The sequence below is a fragment of the Rhipicephalus microplus genome, chromosome 4 (assembly GCF_043290135.1).
Source record: "Rhipicephalus microplus isolate Deutch F79 chromosome 4, USDA_Rmic, whole genome shotgun sequence".
Taxonomy (NCBI): Eukaryota; Metazoa; Arthropoda; class Arachnida; order Ixodida; family Ixodidae; genus Rhipicephalus; species Rhipicephalus microplus.
The window spans coordinates 235,110,017-235,130,460 of NC_134703.1; the positions used below are offsets into that span (position 1 = coordinate 235,110,017).

Here is a 20,444-nt window from a genome sequence, read left to right on the forward strand (position 1 = left end):
CATGCCGTTTTGTGTGCTTTCACAACATTCACCTATTACAGTTTCGTACATGCAATAAAACAACACTATCTCGTTAGATGACGTCCTTTTTGGTGGTCTCACGACGCTACATAGCTTAAACTAACATAACTCAAGCTAACCTTCGCACTTATATCGTTAGAAAACGTTTTACTCGCAACTTTACAATGTTTCTACAAAAGTACGACGGTTTCATGCGCTTTCACATTAGATATCGTAGTTCCCGACTTGTAATGTTGAAAAACACTACATCTCACTAAGTGACATTGTTTAATGCGGTTTTACGACGGTTGATATATCAACCTAACCTAACATTCGCACTTGTATCTAAATACGCTCAATTACACTGTTTCGTTCACAATTACGATATATGCTTGACCTCACAGTTTCTCACAGACTTATTACAGTACAGAACGCTGTATCTCGCTAGATGACATCGTTCTTTAAGGTTTCACGATACTTGCATGCGCTTTAACGAGAATATCACAATAAAGCAGTTTCGCACTTGTAACGGCACAAGACGCAGTATCTGGCTAGTTCATGCCATTTTGTGTGCTTTCCCAATAATTCACCTATCGCAGTTTTGTACTCGCAATAAAACATCACTATCTCGTTAGATGACATTGTTTTTGGTGGTTTCACGACGCTACCTAGCTCAAACTAACCTAACCTTCGCACTTCTATCGTTAGAAAACGTTTTATTCGCTACTTTACAATGTTTTCTACAAGATTACGACGGTTTCATGCGCTTTCACATTAGATATCGCAGTTCCCGACTTGTAATGGTGAAAAACACAGCATCTCACTAAGTGACATTGTTTAATGCGGATTTAGCGCGGTTCATAATGCCGCATGAATTCGCGTGGTTTTCGTGTGGAAGAGGACGAAGAGGTTGGGATTGAGCCGCTTTTTAATGCCGCATGAATTCGCGTGGTTTTCGTGTGGAAGAGGACGAAGAGGTTGGGTTGGAGCAGTTTTTCTTTTTGTCCTAGCTTGACGAGCAGTTCTGCGGAAGGTTTCCTTGAGTGAGACAAGATTGGTGACAAGATTGGTGGAGGTGCTGGGTACGACAACTGACGACGCACCCCATGCACAAGAGCCCATCCAGGAGCCGGAACACAAGCCCTGTGCCCGTGGACACGCCAGTTCACAGAACAAGCCGCCGCCAACGAGGCCTACCACCAGAGACACCGGCACAGCTTATCCATAGAGCGACTATGACTTCGCCTCAAGGCGTCATGGAAACTCCTACGTCGTCGGCACCAATTTATTGCACTGTCCAGAACCCGCTGATGCCTAGTCCCTTTCACGGAGAGCTGTTTGAGGATGTGGACGACTGGCTGAGCGAGTTCGAACACGTCGCAGCGATCAACTACTGGGACGAAGCCGCCAAACTCCGCAACGTCTACGCGTGTTTGAAAGACGGCGCCCGAACGTGGTTCATGAACAGAAGTGATGTCTTGACATCCTGGCGCGAGTTCCAGCATCGCCTCTTGGAGACCTACCGGAGCCCCGACCGCCGCGATCGTGCTGAACGTGCATTGCATTCACGCATCCAGATGCCTAATGAGACCGTCACCATGTACGTGGAGGACATGACGCAGCTTTTCAGGCGAGCGGATCCGGCAATGCCAGAAGAAAAAAAGCTACGCTATCTGATGCGAGGCGTGAAGGAGCAGCTTTTTGCTGGTCTAGTGCGGAGTCCTCCGAAGAGTGTAGCAGAATTCCTGACCGAAGCCACTACGATGGAGAGGGTGCTTCATCAGCGGTCAGCCCTACTCAACCGGCAAGTGAATTCTGCATCACCTACTGAATTTTCCGCCAGCTTCGGGAGCAACAGCATTGAGTGGATTCGCGAAATCGTCCGCTCCGTCGTCCGCGAGGAAATCGCGAAACTACACGGGGCGAGACAGCCGGAGGTAAGCAGCATCACCAATATTATTCGGGACGAGGTCCAGCAGGTGCTTCACAGCCGTCGCCCTCAACCAACGGTTACAAATCTAGAACCACCTCCTGCGTCCACTGATGTTGGGAACCGCACATATGCCGAAGCTCTGCGCACTTCCATGCCGGTCTCAAGCCCTGCAGTCCCAATCCAGACGATGCCGCCAGTTTCAATTCAATCTGCGCATGCTGGTTTGGACATCGACGGTCGCCGTGCCCCTCCGCGGAAGTCCGATATTTGGCGTACGTCGGATAGAAGACCCCTCTGCTTCCATTGCGGTGAAGCCGGTCACATCTACCGGGAATGTCCATACCGACAACTTGGACTGCGCGGTTTCTCTATTCATTCGCCTCGTCCCCTAGTTGGTCAGAGGCCAAGAGAAATTGAGGACTACCTCGCGCAGCAACGTCTGCCTTTCCCACGGCGTCAATCGCGGTCTCCATCTCCACGACGACCCGCAGCTATTGGACCACGTCTCAGTACGATGGCACGGGGACGTTCCCCAAGCCCTCGTCGGGAAAACTGAAGGCAGCGACCTTCGGGGGCGAGGTCGCTGGGACTAAAAGTGCGGAAGACCTCCTATCGACGCTTCCACAAAACGCTGCAGACATTGAATTGACGTCTGAGTGCAGTGCGAGAGAAATGCCGGATTGTGCGTCTGAACCCAGTGGCCGAGTCTCACTCGACATTCCCGTGCTGATAGACGGTCTTCAGGTCAGCGCATTGGTGGACACAGGTGCAGATTATTCTATTATGAGCGGAAAATTGGCAACCAGTCTTAAGAAAGTGATGACACCTTGGAATGGGACGCGTATTCGCACTGCTGGAGGCCACGTTATTACTCCATTGGGTCGCTGTACCGCAAGAGTGGAAATACGCGAGTCAACGTTTGTGGTAACCTGCCTCGTACTACGCGACTGTTCTCGTCAGCTCATCCTTGGAATGGACTTCCTTCGAGAGAATGGCGCGATCATAAATCTCCGCGAGCGAATGGTGACTTTCTCGACGCAACTTGCAACCGATCGAGGCGCTGATAGCTGTCGTAGACCTGCGCTGCGTGTTGCCGACGAAAGCGTGACGTTGCCTCCCCGAGCGACTGCTTTCGTAGAAGTCACCTGTGAAGACCTCCAAGACGGTGACGTGGTCGCCGAGAGCAACGTATCCCTTTTACTGCTTCAAGGTGTGTGTGCAGTGCGAAGCATTCTGCGTGTGCGTGACGGACGGTCGCAGATACTCGTCACAAATTTTAACTTCGAGCACCGACATCTTTTCCGCGGCACCACCGTGGCCTTCGGAGACCGTGTAGCGGATGTCACCGAGTGCTTCGCATCCGAGGAAATGGTTGATGGAGATAAGTTTCTGGACCACATCGACGTCAGTTCGAAGCTTTCGGACGAGAAGAAGGCCGCACTGCATACCCTGCTGAAGGAATTTAAATCTTGCTTCGCCTCTTCATCTAGAGTCGGTCAAACACCCCTCATAAAGCACCGAATTATTACCGACGATGATGTTCGCCCAATCCGCCAGCAACCTTACCGTGTTTCGGCTAAAGAACGCGAGACTATACAGACGCAGGTAAAGGAGATGCTTGACGACGGGATGATACAACCGTCGAGCAGCCCGTGGTCCTCGCCAGTCGTTCTAGTAAAGAAGAAAGACGGAACGCTGCGATTCTGTGTTGACTACAGGAAACTCAATAGCGTCACCAAAAAAGACGTCTACCCGCTTCCACGGGTTGATGATTCTCTCGACAGGCTACGACACGCGAAGTATTTTTCATCGATAGATTTGAAAAGCGGCTCAATCCCAACCTCTTCGTCCTCTTCCACACGAAAACCAACTTAACCTAACCTAACCTAACCTAACCTTACCTAACCCAACCTAACCTAACCTAACCTAACCAAACCTTACCTAACATACCCTAACCTAACCTAACCTAACCAAACCTAACCTAACCTAACCTAACGTAACCTAACCTAACCTAACCTAACCTAACATAACCTAACGACGTTTGCAAGCGCTTTCACATTAGATATCGCAGTTCCCGACTTGTAATGGTGAAAAACACTGCATCTCACTAAGTGACAATGTTTAATGTGGTTTTACGACGGTTCATATCTTAACCTAACCTAACATTCGCACTTGTATCTAAAAACGCTCTATTACACTGTTTTGTACACAATTACGATATTTGCATGACCTCACAGTTTTTCACCAACTTATTACAGTACAGAACGCTGTATCTCGCTAAATGACTTTGTTCTTTAAGGTTTCACGATGCTTGCATGCGCTTTAACGAGAATATCACAATATAGCAGTTTCGCACTTGTAACGGTAGAACACGCAGTATTTGGCTTGTTCATGCCGTTTTGTGTGCTTTCACAATATTTCACCTATCGCAGTTTCGTAGTCGCAATAAAACAACACCATCTCGTTAGATGACGTCGTTTCTGGTGGTTTCACGACGCTACCTAGCTTAAACTCAACCTAACATAACCTTCGCACTTCTATCGTTAGAAAACGTTTACTCGCTACTTTACAATGCTCTCTACAACATTACGATGGTTTCATCCGCTTTCACATTAGATATCGCAGTTTCTGACTTGTAATGGTGAAAAACACTGCATCTCACTAAGTGAGATTGTTTGTTGTGGTTTTACGACGGTTCATGTCTTACCCTAACCTAACATTTGCACTTGTATCTCAAAACGCTCTATTACACTGTTTCGTTCACATTTATGATATTTGCATGACCTCACAGTTTTTCACCAACTTATTACAGTACAGAACGCTGTCTCTCGCTAGATGACATCATTCTTTAAGGTTTCACGATACTTGCATGCGTTTTATCGAGAATATCACAATATAGCAGTTTCGCACTTGTGACGGTAGAACACGCAGTATTTGGCTTGTTCATGCCGCTATGTGTGCTTTCACAACATTTCACCTATCGCAGTTTAATACTCGCAATAAAACAACACTATCTCGTTAGATGACGTCGTTTTTGGTAGTTTCACGACGCTACCTAGCTTAAACTAACCTAACCTAACCTAACCTTCGCACTTCTATCGTTAGAAAACGTTTTACTTGCAACTTTACAATGTTTTCTACAAGATTACGACGGTTTCATGCGCTTTCACATTAGATATCGTAGTTCCCGACTTGTAATGTTGAAAAACACTACATCTCACTAAGTGACATTGTTTAATGCAGTTTTACGACGGTTCATACCTTAACCTAACGTAACCTAACCTAACCTAACCTAACCCAACCCAACCCAACCTAACCTAACCTAACCTAATCTAAACTAACCTAACCCAACCTAACCTAACCTAACCTAACCTAACCCAACTCAACCCAACCTAACCTAATCTAACCTAACCTAACCTAACCAAACCTAACCTAACCTAACCTAACCTAACCTAACCTAACCTAACGACGGTTGCAAGCGCTTTCACATTAGACATCGCAGTTCCCGACTTGTAATGGTAAAAAACACTGCATCTCACTAAGTGACATTGTTTATTGCGGTTTTACGACGGTTCATATCTTACTCTAACCCAACATTCACACTTGTATCTAAAAACGCTCTATTACACTGTTTCGTTCACAATTACGATATTTGCATAACCTCACAGTTTTCACCAACTTATTTCAGTACAGAACGCTGTATCTCGCTAAATGACATCGTTCTTTAAGGTTTCACGATGCTTGCATGCGCTTTAACGAGAATATCACAACATAGCAGTTTCGCACTTGTAACGGTACAACACGCAGTATCTGGCTTGTTGATGCCGTTTTGTGTGCTTTCACAACATTTCACCTATTGCAGTTTCGCACTCGCAATAAAACAACACTATCTCGTTAGATGACGTCCTTTTTGGTGGTTTCACGACGCTACCTAGCTTAAACTGACCTAACCTAACCTAACCTTTGCACTTCTGTCGTTAGAAAACGTTTTACTCACTACTTTACAATGTTTTCTACAAGATTACGACGGTTTCATGCGCTTTCACATTAGATATCGCAGTTCCCGACTTGTAATGGTGAAAAACACTGCATCTCCCAAAGTGACATTGTTTAATGCGGTTTTACGACGGTTCATATCTTAACCTAACCTAACATTCGCACTTGTATCTCAAAACGCTCTATTACACTGTTTCGTTCACAATTACGATATTTGCATGACCTCACAGTTTTTCACCAACTTATTACAGTACAGAACGCTGTCTCTCGCTAAATGACATCATTCTTTAAGGTTTCACGATGCTTGCATGCGCTTTAACGAGAATATCACAACATAGCAGTTTCGCACTTGTAACGGTACAACACGCAGTATCTGGCTTGTTCATGCCGTTTTGTGTGCTTTCACAACATTCACCTATTACAGTTTCGTACATGCAATAAAGCAACACTATCTCGTTAGATGACGTCCTTTTTGGTGGTTTCACGACGCTACCTAGCTTAAACTAACATAACTCAACCTAATATAACGTTCGCACTTCTATCGTTAGAAAACGTTTTACTCGCTACTTTACAATGCTCTCTACAACACTACGACAGTTTCATGCGCTTTCACAATAGATATCGCAGTTCCCGACTTGTAATGGTGAAAAACACTGCATCTCACTTAGTGACATTGTTTAATGCGGTCTTACGACGATTCATATCTTAACCTAACAAAACCTAACCTAACCTTACCTAACCTAACCTAACCTAACCCAACCCAACCCAACCCAACCTAACATAACCTAACCTAACCTAACCCAACCCAACCCAACCTAACCTAACCTAAACTGACCTAACCTAACCTAACGTAACCTAACCTAACCTAACCTAACGTAACCTAACCTAACCCAACCCAACCCAACCTAACCTAACCTAACCTAGCCTAACCAAACCTCTCCTAACCTAACCTAACCTAACCTAACGTAACCTAACCTAACCTAACCTAGCCTAACGTAACCTAACCTAACCTAACCCAACCTAACCCAACCACACCCAACCACACCCAACCCAACCCAACCACACCCAACCCAACCTAACCTAACCTAAACTAACCTTACCTAACCTAACCTAACCTAACTTTACCTAACCTAACCTAACGTAACCTAACCTAACCTAACCTAACCTACCGTAACCTAACCTAACCTAACCTAACCTAACGTAACCTAACCTAACCTAACCCAACCTAACCTAGTCTAACCCAACCCAACCTAACATAACCTAACCCTAACCTAACCTAACCAAACCTAACCTAACCTAACCTAACGTAACCTAACCTAACGTAACCTAACCTAACCCAACATAACCCAACCCAACCCAACCCAACCTAACCTAACCTAACCAAACCTAACCTAACCTAACCTAACGTAACCTAACCTAACCTAACCCAACCTAACCCAACCCAACCCAACCACACCCAACCCGACCTAACCTAACCTAACCTAACCTTACCTAACCTAACCTAAGCTAACGTAACGTAACGTAACGTAACCTAACCTAACCTAACCTACAGTAACCTAACCTTACCTAACCTAACGTAGCCTAACCTAACCTAACCCAACCTAACCTAACCTAACCTAACCTAATCTAACCTAACCTAACCTAACCTAACCAAACCTAACCTAACCTAACCTAACCTAACGTAACCTAACCTAACCTAACGACGGTTGCAAGCGCTTTCACATTAGACATCGCAGTTCGCGACTTGTAATGGTAAAAAACACTGCATCTCACTACACAGTAAACCGATTCTGACCCTTAAGGGTGCAAAAAGGGTGCCGACACCCTAAGCACACCCTTTGAGCACCCTATTCGCGTCTCAGCACCCTACAAGCGGAACCTAAAGGGTGAACACATCAGAAGGGTGGAAACTAGGGTGCAAAAAGGGTGCAATAACTAATGGGTGCTGATGAGCACCCATTAGGGTGCACAGTCGCCGACAAAGCTTTGTGAGTAACGTGGTCATAGAGCATAACCAACAGCTTTTAGATGTCTAGTGGTTAGACACCATGGTCTCATTAATAGCCCCACCGCAGTAACTGATATCTGAAGAGCGATAGTGCCCGGCTGAGCGTAAGTTCTGCACTGGTTCTTGCATTCTTGCTGCCTCTTTCTCGTCGTCTCACGGCCGGCGCTGACCAAGCCATGCGCTACAAGCTCACTAGCCAATGGCGGAGTACGCAGCTTGTGGAGCTACAACAGGATTGTGACTTACACATAGCCTCGTTTGCGCCTAACACTGAAAAAAAAGCTTCGTCCATGACAGTATATATAAATCATACATTTGTTGATGCAAAGAAATACAAACCAACAAGACCGTGGTAGATAAAACTGTTTTTGTGTTGTACAAATATTTGTTAACCTTACAATGTATCAGTTGACACGTGTTACCAATTTTTATGGCAGGCTACGGACTTTGACGTTCTAATATTATAACATTAAAGAAACGTTTTCTTGATTTTGTTCATAGAAATATTCTTCAAAGCAAGTTAAAATGAGCCTTGACTAAAACATTTTCCTAAAGAAAATTCACTAAAGACAGCTAAAATATTGTTTGCCAACTAATACGCTTATTTTGATGTGACAAATTTTGCTTGCTGCCTGTACTTTGTACTAATATACAACCGCTTTGACACTGTTTTTAACAGCCAGCTTAACCACTCAACCAATGTACAGATGTTAACAAGGTATCGGTATAAGAAATACACAAGCAAGCAAACGTTTCAAATTTCGCGCGCTCTTTCACATTTCAAATTTCGCGCAAAAACGCGTAATGTGATTTTGTCATTTTCAAAGGTAAAAAATATTCTATGCAATACGCACTAGCGTATCTTCTATCTTCACTATTTGTTACTTAAAATTTAAGCAGAAATAATCTACTTACTTATCATATAAAAAGTTATGTGCGCAAATGCGGATCGGTGGCGTCAGCAGGACAGAAATGGCGGTATCTTCCCGGAGGCCGCAACGGCCGTGTGCCGAGCGTTTAAAGTCGATTTTTTATGTTGTTCTAAGTGTGCTTGCGCTGTCTTTCGTGTTCTGTCGGTGCTGCTTGTTACGAAGATGCACTATACTCAAGAGAGGACTGGCTGCTTTGCACCGTCGAGCGCTCGCCAAACTGAAAAGGTAGGTGGATGTTTCTGCTGTCGACGCTTTGTTTTTTGCTTCTCCGGCCAGGCCGCGGCGTGCCCGATCCAGGCTGTTATGCTCCTCCCGCGGTTAACACCGAAAGCGCTATAGTATAATAACGTTGTGAACTAAGGTTTTTCTAGCTGGTAGACGATAAGTGAGTTTTTATTAACGTAGTGAGCCTGCTGGCGTGTCTGATTTCATTAGGCTCAAGTCTAAGCTCAGGGACGTTACGCGCGGATGAATTTTTTCTGTGGGGAAGGAGGTTAAAGCAATGTGCGCTGTGATGCTGTGAGTCGGCGGGCGATGCTCTTCACGCTATGAATCACTATATTTTTGCAATGCCGTCGGACGCCGTTCGGGGACGGCGCATGGAAGCCGTAAGCGTCGTCTGTGTGTCGCGTGCGTTGGAGTATTACGGTGATTCGCGTTGAATTAGATCTTTCCGTATTTAATTTAGAAGAATGGAGAAGAATAACGTGGTGTCCGCGTTGGTATTTACGCGGCCTTGTTCGTTTTCTGTGCCAAAGAAGTATATGAAGAAAGTTTTATGTTACTCGTCCTCTTTTCAACAGCTACATGATCATTAAATGTGTGTGACTACTATAAGGTAGATGTGTTTTCTTGTGTGACCAAATGTGTTTGCATCCACCGGGCACGTATAATATTAAATTACCATGATATTCAGCTTAATTAAGTGTGCGTAAACTTGACACAGCGTGCTGTAGGTGCGGTTCTCAAAGCGTGCAATTACGCCTGGGTCAATACATTTTCTCTATGAGTGGCCGAATAGCCGTACCTTAGCTGTGCAAGCGCTAGGTTGAGCAGTAGTTCACTCGTTCGAGTGCAATTTTGGTGGTACTGCTTGTTCCCCCCTGCTCACATATCATTGCATTCTTCTGGTTTGTAAAAGAATTGTGGGCGGTGCAGCCCGCTTTAGAGTTAAAACTTCGCCGAATACCTATACGTCTACAAACATTCTAAAACTAAGTTATACCAAAGCTTCCAATGACACTTTCGAATACGAGTGTAATGCTTTATCTGATATCATAAATTCTTTATGACCTCGCTGCAGATTTACAAGTGACCTGTGATATGTGCAGTGTATGAATGCCTAATTTATTGCTCAAAACACAATAAGGTTATACATCACAGTATGCGTGCATATGTTGCTGCTGACATGCAAACTTAGACATTGTATTTATCTAAGAATGAACAAATCTAAACTGCCGTTTTTTGAAGATGTACGCATCAGACCAATTGAATAATATCAAAAATAATGTTCACCAAGTGATTGTTGTTTACTGCCTTGCACCAACGTCACTAAAACCACCTTGTGGGTACTTAGACCACATGGTAGGATGCAAGATTCATGACGTCATATTGAATGTTAATGTCACATGATATGCAAGGTAAATTGTTATTAGCATACAGAGGCCAATAACGTTATTGTCTCATCGTTATCATAATGAAGCAGGTTAGGCAATATGTGATTCTGCTGCCTTTACGTCATGTTGGGAAACCATTACGTTATGTAGCTATCTGCAGTGTCTGAGATCCTGGTTGCCGGTCAATATTGCAAAAGCTTGCCTGCTTCATTGTGATGGCATGGGGTTCAAGATTGATGTTTTGTCTTAGCGTTTCCACTTTTCCTCCCCTATGGTGATTAGACAGCCTGTGCTGTTTGATTAGAAGTGAGGAGTAGTGCCTTTTTAGCCAACCAGAACAATTTAGATCAATGATCACTATGAAGCAGCACACAATATTCATTTAGTGAACTCAATTTCAGGCAAATTATAAACGTCCGAATGTTAGCCGTTTGAAGGAAGCTTTATTCGTTGAACTCATGAGAATAAATGGTAGAGAAGGAAAGGCAGGGAGGTTAGCCAGACCAGCAAAGACGGTCTATCAGCCTACACGGGGGAACAGGGAGATTGAAGTCCTGTCGGAGTGGTCTGGTCGCTAAGGTGCTCGGTTTTTAACCCGAAGGTCGCAGGATGATATTCCAGCCTTGCTGGCTGCTTTTTCGATAAAGGTGAAAATGCTGTAGGCCTGTGTTCTCAGATTTGTGTGCACGTTAAAGAACCCCAGGTGGTCGAAATTTCTGGAGCCCTCCACTACTTTCGTAAAAAATTCATGTGTCAGTATTGCTTTAATTTTATGCTTTATCTGCAGTGGATGCATATGCGCATACGGACATGTATATGTAGTGGTATTGCAATTTTACAGAATAAAATATTCATATGGTGCATATTGCATAACATTTACTTAAGAAACACATCACATGGGTATCATAACTACAGAAATGCAAATGTGCCTCTATGGATGCACTCGTGCATATATTTGGTCAGCCTCAAGAAAAGAATTTATCGATTGCAGGCAGCAGCATTACTCACGCATGTTTATCTCTTAATTACGTGCAGTCGATACAGCTAAAAGGGGGTGTCTTCATCTAAAAGTTCTAACTTTATCTTCGTGCATGAGTGAGCTATAAAGGTGAATGAAAATTCACATGTATGACATCGACATGAAAAGCTCTGCAGCAGCATGTTTTTCGTTGTATTTATACTGCAGCATGCCCTTTTTGTATTTCTCAGTTGCGTGCCACTAAATATATGTTGGCCATGCGTTTCTAGCCATTCACTGCAATTCGGCAAGCAGCGCATGCAGTCTAGACAAACCTCACTAAAATAATTTTTTTGCACTGGTGCAGAAATTCTTCCGCACGGTCTGTCATTTCATTTGAGTGAGGCTGCTCAAGGAAATTTCCTGACAAGGTCAAGGAGCCCAAGCACCAGCGAACTCTGAACCATTCTTTCAAGCATCAGCTCTGTTCAACCTGCTTATGCGCTGTGCCTCACCAAGGTACTGGACGCTGCCTACTTATATGAAGTGCTCTTCATATTCTCCTCAGTTTGGCAGCAGTGTGTGTGGTCTTCACAGTGCTTGCCAAAATCATTATTGCACAGGTGAGACACTTATTTCCTGCTTTAATTGTGTTAGTATTACTGCATGCACTCCTGCCAAGCAAGAGTACTAATGTTTCCTGTGAATTGTTTGTCATGGTAAACAGAGGATTTCAAGCACAAAATTCATACTGAACTTTGGTCCTTCAAGAAGTGTGGAATGAAGGTGGTGACAGTGTCAACGCGCTCTCTTTAGAAATAAAGGCTTTGCATGAATAGCCTGTCGCACCTTGAAACAGGCACAAAAAACTTCCAGGTGAAAATAAGCAACTTCAGATGAAAATTGAAGAATTTACACTGTATTCAAGGTTGAACTATCCGTCATCAAAGGCGTCTCAGATGAGGGTTTTCTTTTGACGCTGTCCGAAATTTTCGGGCGATGATGGAAAAACCATTACTCGTGATGATATTGACACTGCAGACAGAGTAGGAACAAACAAGCCTAGTTTGAAAAAAAATAGTAGTGCATTATGAACGATGTTACAAATGAAATGTTCTGGATAAGACAAAAAACTTACGTCTGTCTACAGTGGCCTTTCCTTTTAGATCAAGTAGTCCTATTTATGTGAACGAACACTTGACAAGACAAGGTAAGCAGTTAGTGAGAGCACGAATGCAAAAAAAAAACAAGTTGGATGGAGGTACATTTGGATGCAAAGCACGAAATTTATAGCAAAAAAAATTGGAAACATTAGCAATTTTAAAGACTGCCTTCTTAAAAGATCTGGCAAAACGCTGTGTTGATGCCTTCAGAGCCACACTTTTCTTGTGCTTGCAATGTCAGTAAACTATGACTGACATGGCAGAATTTTGATACCTAGATAGTGAAAAATTGATACCTAGATAGTGAAAAAGGCCACCAGCTATCTTCAATGCCTTTACCTTAAATACTCTTAGCATTATAAATAAGACTAGTAGCCTGTGTCTCTATTTCGATGACATGCCGGTAAAATTTGATGCCATTCTTTTGACATAATCCTTGCATTTTTTGTGCGATATAGCCCACTAAAAATACCAGGGTACAATTATCATGGCATTGTGTAGTTCATGAAATGGGGAAATGGAATAGCGCTGTACATCTAACGTTAATTTTTGGCCGATGTCAATAGACTTCCGTGTGTTAAGCCCTGTGTTGAGTGTCTAGTAGTCAACTTGGGGGTTTTGTTTTGCAGCAATTAGCGCGCCTCCATTAGGTCATAAGTAGGAATTTTGAGTTTTTGGAAACTAGATAACTTGATTTTTCGGTCACAGATGCACAGACGATTTTTCGCTCACACCCAACGGGGCAGACGTCGGCGGCGGGTTTTCTGCGACACGAGCTCTTCAACGCTATCATGTTAAAAAGCCTACATAGGCAGCATTGACCAAATGAATGCAAAGAATAAAGTCAAGTGTCCTAGCAGGAATCCAAACCTAGTATTCTGCTTGGTAATTAAGTATTCTACCACAGAGCCATGCCCGGCCTCGGTTATACTTTCCAAATAGTCTCAAATGTTTGTGTAACATCAACTGCCGTTGCAGTACTGGCTATCAAATTTTATAACTATTACATGTGCACTCCTATGATGCAGCCGTAAGGTCGAGTCAAAGTCAATTGTAGTCAGGCACCATCCTGTGAAGTATTTGTGTAGCAGTGTTGAGGGCTACCATCGTCGCGAGTGCCAGCGCAAACACCAGTGCTTCATACCAGCCTACCACTTCTAGTGTGTTTCTGTTTCTGTTGGCATCGTTACGAAACAGCAAATAACTGCTAATGTTGTCAAAGGTGTGACATCTCCCCATAACAAATGAAACATATGCGGCTGTTTAACGTATGTGTGTGCGAGAATTTGTACTTATATTGAGCTCCACTTCATAAGATCGCTCAATAAAAAATTAAAATACATGTTATGCGTGTTTCGCATAACATCGATTCCCAAAGTATGTGGGGTCTGCCAAATTTTTAGCATCAATTTTGTAACCTAAATGCTACCATAAACAATTATTTATTGAACATGAACAGCTGGACTGCAACATAATAAGTTTAAGGTATTAGGAAAACTGAATATGTTCATGACTACAGCATACCTAACAGGCAAATACTAGTACTACATACATGACACACTATTGTAGAGCTAGACTAGAATATTGCTTATTGGCACTTTACAATTCTTTAAAAACCCTAATTAACTTCAGTGCCTTATTCGATTTGTTCAAATCGGATGTGCGCAATCACTTGATGAATAGCTTTTTTACTCAAACCTAACTCATGTTTCACGTGTGCATCATGCTGAATCATTGCTCAGATGTTTCTCGTGTATAAATTTCCTTTCTACTATGCTGTTTGTTTTTTATGTGAAATCTGTTGTACGTGCTACCCTCTGTAGGCCCACAGGTACTGTCAAGTTGTTTACACAGTTTTTTGCCTGGGGGACCTCCAACAAGCATGTTTTCCGTTGAAAACAAAGCGAATTTTGATGCTGACTTCTACTCACATCGAACTAAAAACACTCCAGCATGACAACGCATATTGTATCTTGGACAGTCTGTCTTGTGAAACTTTTAGTGATTACTTCTGTCTTTATTTTAGGCTTCCGGGTGCGGATGTGCTGTAGAGAAGGAGCGCCCTGACCACACTTTTGTAAAAGGAACCAAAGTCGCCTGGGCAGCTGAAGATGGATTGTGCAAGTGTTTGAATGATCACATTATATTAATCCAACACCACTTGCATTACATTGCCAATATTTGTGATTTTGTAACACACAAGTTTAGAAACACACACACATATATAAAAGGAGAGCTGTAAATAGGCCTTGAGCAAGCTTGTAGTCAAGGCTTTTAGCATGTTGACCAAAGCATGTTATATAAGCCCACATGTTTTACCACACACCTACTCTCCTATCTATTTTCTTTTTCAATTTTGTGGGCACTGGCAACACCCTCAATAAGCGCCTATGGACTGCTGGTGCCTCTAACTTATATTTGGTTGTTCTAAATAATTTATTTCTTACCTACTATGCAAGGAGGGAAGTCAGAATGTTAAAAGTTAAAAAAGAAGTCTCGTCACAAAAAAGATGTCTACTCGTAAGAAAAAAGATTTGAAAAAACTGAAGATTGATCCTCACTCACAAAGATCTCACCACTACAATCGATGCAGAAGGTCATAGCTCATGTTTACTATTGTCAATCTTTTTCAGTTGTATGCTATGTACAATAAAATAGTGACTATTGGCATCATGTTAATTTATTTGTCATAAATTTTTGTTGGGGCCTAATATCTTGCATTCTCACATGCATAAAAGCTCACGTCTGCTACACATAATTTAAAAGAGCGCAATGTGGTAAGGTTCTGTATTTAGTGCATATTATCTGTGTGTCTTTCAAAGTGCGTATATGGCATTTGAAATAATCACCAGTATTCGAAACTTGTGAATTTTTAATTTGCAGGCATGCATGTCTGTATGATGACCAAGTATCCATAAATTGTGCATGCATGTGTGCAGCAAGGGGCCTTGAATAGATTACATTCATTCTGGACCAAAAATGGGTAGCACAGGCCATATATTGTTGGCCAACTAGGCCAACAATCAGTATTATTACATATACGCACTCTGGGATCAATTTCATGATTATTAAAACACACATATTTATTCAATATAGCTTGCTTTAAGGTATATATTTACATATTGTCTACTTCCACCTTGAACATTGCACCATGCATCCGGCACTCTGCCGAGCGCTTCTCGAGGGCACTTTGGTAACTAGTACACAAACGTATAGACAGCTGTAAGTGGGCCTCCACTTTGTTGACTGCTGGAGAACAACGGCTTCGCAAAATCACACTTCCTTTGTGGTGAAGCTAACTTTGCTCTTGCAACAGTACCAGCTTATCTAAAATTCGACACTGTTTAGAAGTGCAGCTTGTTCTATCCAGAGCAGCCAAAACGAAAACATGAGGAACAGCACCTGGACAGGGTAAGGCACAATTGCAGCACTTCTCGATAACAGTGCCGGATTCTCTATTTGCCTACACATAGAGAAAGCAAAACACTGGAGCCAACTTACCAGTAGCTTCACTGCAGAGACACTGTGTTTTAAAAGACGATGATGCAAAAGCCCCACCTAGAGCTGTCACTGTGTTTCAGTGCTAGTTTCATAAGCGCCTGCGGAAGGCACTCTGTGGAGGGCCGGCCGCGTGCATGGTGCACGTGTTCAGGGTGGAACGGACGACTTAGTACATGTGTTCAAGTACTAACAAACTGTATGTGGGCTGTCACTCAGCATGGTCTACAGAGTATACAGCAATCTGCATTTTTAGCCATCTCCAGCGTCAATCCTAGATTTGGCCCACTGGTACGTCGATGTGGAGCACCCTTCCAGCACCCATTTGAAAGGGTGTTATGACATCACAGCACCTTTTTTTAAAGGGTGCACTCATTACACCCTTCAAATTTTTTGCTCTGCACCGTTTCCTTAAGGGTGCTGAGCTCTGCACCCTTTCTCAGCACCCTTTTTTGAACACCCAATAGAGAGCAAAGGGTGTTCGTCTGGCGACAAGCTCATTTACACCCTTAAGGGTCAGAATTGGTTTAGTGTGTAAGTGACATTGTTTATTGCGGTTTTACGACGGTTCATATCTTACTCTAACCCAACATTCACACTTGTATCTAAAAACGCTCTATTACACTGTTTCGTTCACAATTACGATATTTGCATAACCTCACAGTTTTCACCAACTTATTTCAGTACAGAACGCTGTATCTCGCTAAATGACATCGTTCTTTAAGGTTTCACGATGCTTGCATGCGCTTTAACGAGAATATCACAACATAGCAGTTTCGCACTTGTAACGGTACAACACGCAGTATCTGGCTTGTTGATGCCGTTTTGTGTGCTTTCACAACATTTCACCTATTGCAGTTTCGTACTCGCAATAAAACAACACTATCTCGTTAGATGACGTCCTTTTTGGTGGTTTCACGACGCTACCTAGCTTAAACTAACATAACTCAACCTAACATAACCTTCGCACTTCTATTGTTAGAAAACGTTTTACTCGCTACTTTACATTGCTTTCTACAACATTACGACGGTTTCAAGCGCTTTCACATTAGATATCGCAGTTCCCGACTTGTAATGGTGAAAAACACTGCATCTCACTAAGTTACATTGTTTAATGCGGTCTTACGACGATTCATATCTTAACCTAACAAAACCTAACCTAACCTTACCTAACCTAACCTAACCTAACCCAACCCAACACAACCCAACCCAACCCAACCTAACATAACCTAACCTAACCTAACCCAACCCAACCCAACCTAACCTAACCTAAACTGACCTAACCTAACCTAACGTAACCTAACCTAACCTAACCTAACCTAACGTAACCTAACCTAACCCAACCCAACCCAACCTAACCTAACCTAACCTAGCCTAACCAAACCTCTCCTAACCTAACCTAACCTAACCTAACGTAACCTAACCTAACCTAACCTAGCCTAACGTAACCTAACCTAACCTAACCCAACCTAACCCAACCACACCCAACCACACCCAACCCAACCCAACCACACCCAACCAAACCTAACCTAACCTAACCTAACCTTACCTAACCTAACCTAACCTAACCTTACCTAACCTAACCTAACGTAACCTAACCTAACCTAACCTAACCTACCGTAACCTAACCTAACCTAACCTAACGTAACGTAACCTAACCTAACCTAACCCAACCTAACCTAGTCTAACCCAACCCAACCTAACTTAACCTAACCCTAACCTAACCTAACCAAACCTAACCTAACCTAACCTAACGTAACCTAACCTAACGTAACCTAACCTAACCCAACATAACCCAACCCAACCCAACCCAACCTAACCTAACCTAACCAAACCTAACCTAACCTAACCTAACCTAACGTAACCTAACCTAACCTAACCCAACCTAACCCAACCCAACCCAACCACACCCAACCCGACCTAACCTAACCTAACCTAACCTTACCTAACCTAACCTAAGCTAACGTAACGTAACGTAACGTAACCTAACCTAACCTAACCTACAGTAACCTAACCTTACCTAACCTAACGTAGCCTAACCTAACCTAACCCAACCTAACCTAACCTAACCTAATCTAACCTAACCTAACCTAACCTAACCTAACCTAACCTAACGTAACCTAACCTAACCTAACGACGGTTGCAAGCGCTTTCACATTAGACATCGCAGTTCCCGACTTGTAATGGTAAAAAACACTGCATCTCACTAAGTGACATTGTTTATTGCGGTTTTACGACGGTTCATATCTTACTCTAACCCAACATTCACACTTGTATCTAAAAACGCTCTATTACACTGTTTCGTTCACAATTACGATATTTGCATAACCTCACAGTTTTCACCAACTTATTTCAGTACAGAACGCTGTATCTCGCTAAATGACATCGTTCTTTAAGGTTTCACGATGCTTGCATGCGCTTTAACGAGAATATCACAACATAGCAGTTTCGCACTTGTAACGGTACAACACGCAGTATCTGGCTTGTTGATGCCGTTTTGTGTGCTTTCACAACATTTCACCTATTGCAGTTTCGTACTCGCAATAAAACAACACTATCTCGTTAGATGACGTCCTTTTTGGTGGTTTCACGACGCTACCTAGCTTAAACTGACCTAACCTAACCTAACCTTTGCACTTCTGTCGTTAGAAAACGTTTTACTCACTACTTTACAATGTTTTCTACAAGATTACGACGGTTTCATGCGCTTTCACATTAGATATCGCAGTTCCCGACTTGTAATGGTGAAAAACACTGCATCTCCCAAAGTGACATTGTTTAATGCGGTTTTACGACGGTTCATATCTTAACCTAACCTAACATTCGCACTTGTATCTCAAAACGCTCTATTACACTGTTTCGTTCACAATTACGATATTTGCATGACCTCACAGTTTTTCACCAACTTATTACAGTACAGAACGCTGTCTCTCGCTAAATGACATCATTCTTTAAGGTTTCACGATGCTTGCATGCGCTTTAACGAGAATATCACAACATAGCAGTTTCGCACTTGTAACGGTACAACACGCAGTATCTGGCTTGTTCATGCCGTTTTGTGTGCTTTCACAACATTTCACCTATTGCAGTTTCGTACATGCAATAAAACAACACTATCTCGTTAGATGACGTCCTTTTTGGTGGTCTCACGACGCTACATAGCTTAAACTAACATAACTCAAGCTAACCTTCGCACTTATATCGTTAGAAAACGTTTTACTCGCAACTTTACAATGTTTCTACAAAAGTACGACGGTTTCATGCGCTTTCACATTAGATATCGTAGTTCCCGACTTGTAATGTTGAAAAACACTAAATCTTCCTAAGTGACATTGTTTAATGCGGTTTTACGACGGTTGATATCTCAACCTAACCTAACATTCGCACTTGTATCTAAATACGCTCAATTACACTGTTTCGTTCACAATTACGATATTTGCTTGACCTCACAGTTTCTCACAGACTTATTACAGTACAGAACGCTGTATCTCGCTAAATGACATCGTTCTTTAAGGTTTCACGATACTTGCATGCGCTTTAACGAGAATATCACAATAAAGCAGTTTCGCACTTGTAACGGCACAAGACGCAGTATCTGGCTAGTTCATGCCATTTTGTGTGCTTTCCCAATATTTCACCTATCGCAGTTTTGTACTCGCAATAAAACATCACTATCTCGTTAGATGACATCGTTTTTGGTGGTTTCACGACGCTACCTAGCTCAAACTAACCTAACCTTCGCACTTCTATCGTTAGAAAACGTTTTATTCGCTACTTTACAATGTTTTCTACAAGATTACGACGGTTTCATGCGCTTTCACATTAGATATCGCAGTTCCCGACTTGTAATGGTGAAAAACACAGCATCTCACTAAGTGACATTGTTTAATGCGGATTTAGCGCGGTTCATATCTTAACCTAACCTAACTTAACCTAACCTTACCTAACCCAACCTAACCTAACCTAACCTAACCAAACCTTACCTAACATACCCTAACCTAACCTAACCTAACCAAACCTAACCTAACCTAACCTAACGTAACCTAACCTAACCTAACCTAACCTAACATAACCTAACGACGTTTGCAAGCGCTTTCACATTAGATATCGCAGTTCCCGACTTGTAATGGTGAAAAACACTGCATCTCACTAAGTGACAATGTTTAATGTGGTTTTACGACGGTTCATATCTTAACCTAACCTAACATTCGCACTTGTATCTAAAAACGCTCTATTACACTGTTTTGTACACAATTACGATATTTGCATGACCTCACAGTTTTTCACCAACTTATTACAGTACAGAACGCTGTATCTCGCTAAATGACTTTGTTCTTTAA

General features: G+C 42.7%; 1 long non-coding RNA gene across 1 annotated transcript; it reads left to right on the plus strand.

Annotated features, from left to right (window-relative positions):
- Positions 1-7,877: 7,877 nt before the first annotated feature.
- Positions 7,878-14,770, plus strand: LOC142814790 (uncharacterized). Its single transcript, XR_012895096.1, has 3 exons — positions 7,878-9,094; positions 11,811-12,066; positions 14,633-14,770. It is a non-coding gene; the product is annotated as an uncharacterized LOC142814790 (long non-coding RNA).
- Positions 14,771-20,444: the final 5,674 nt, after the last annotated feature.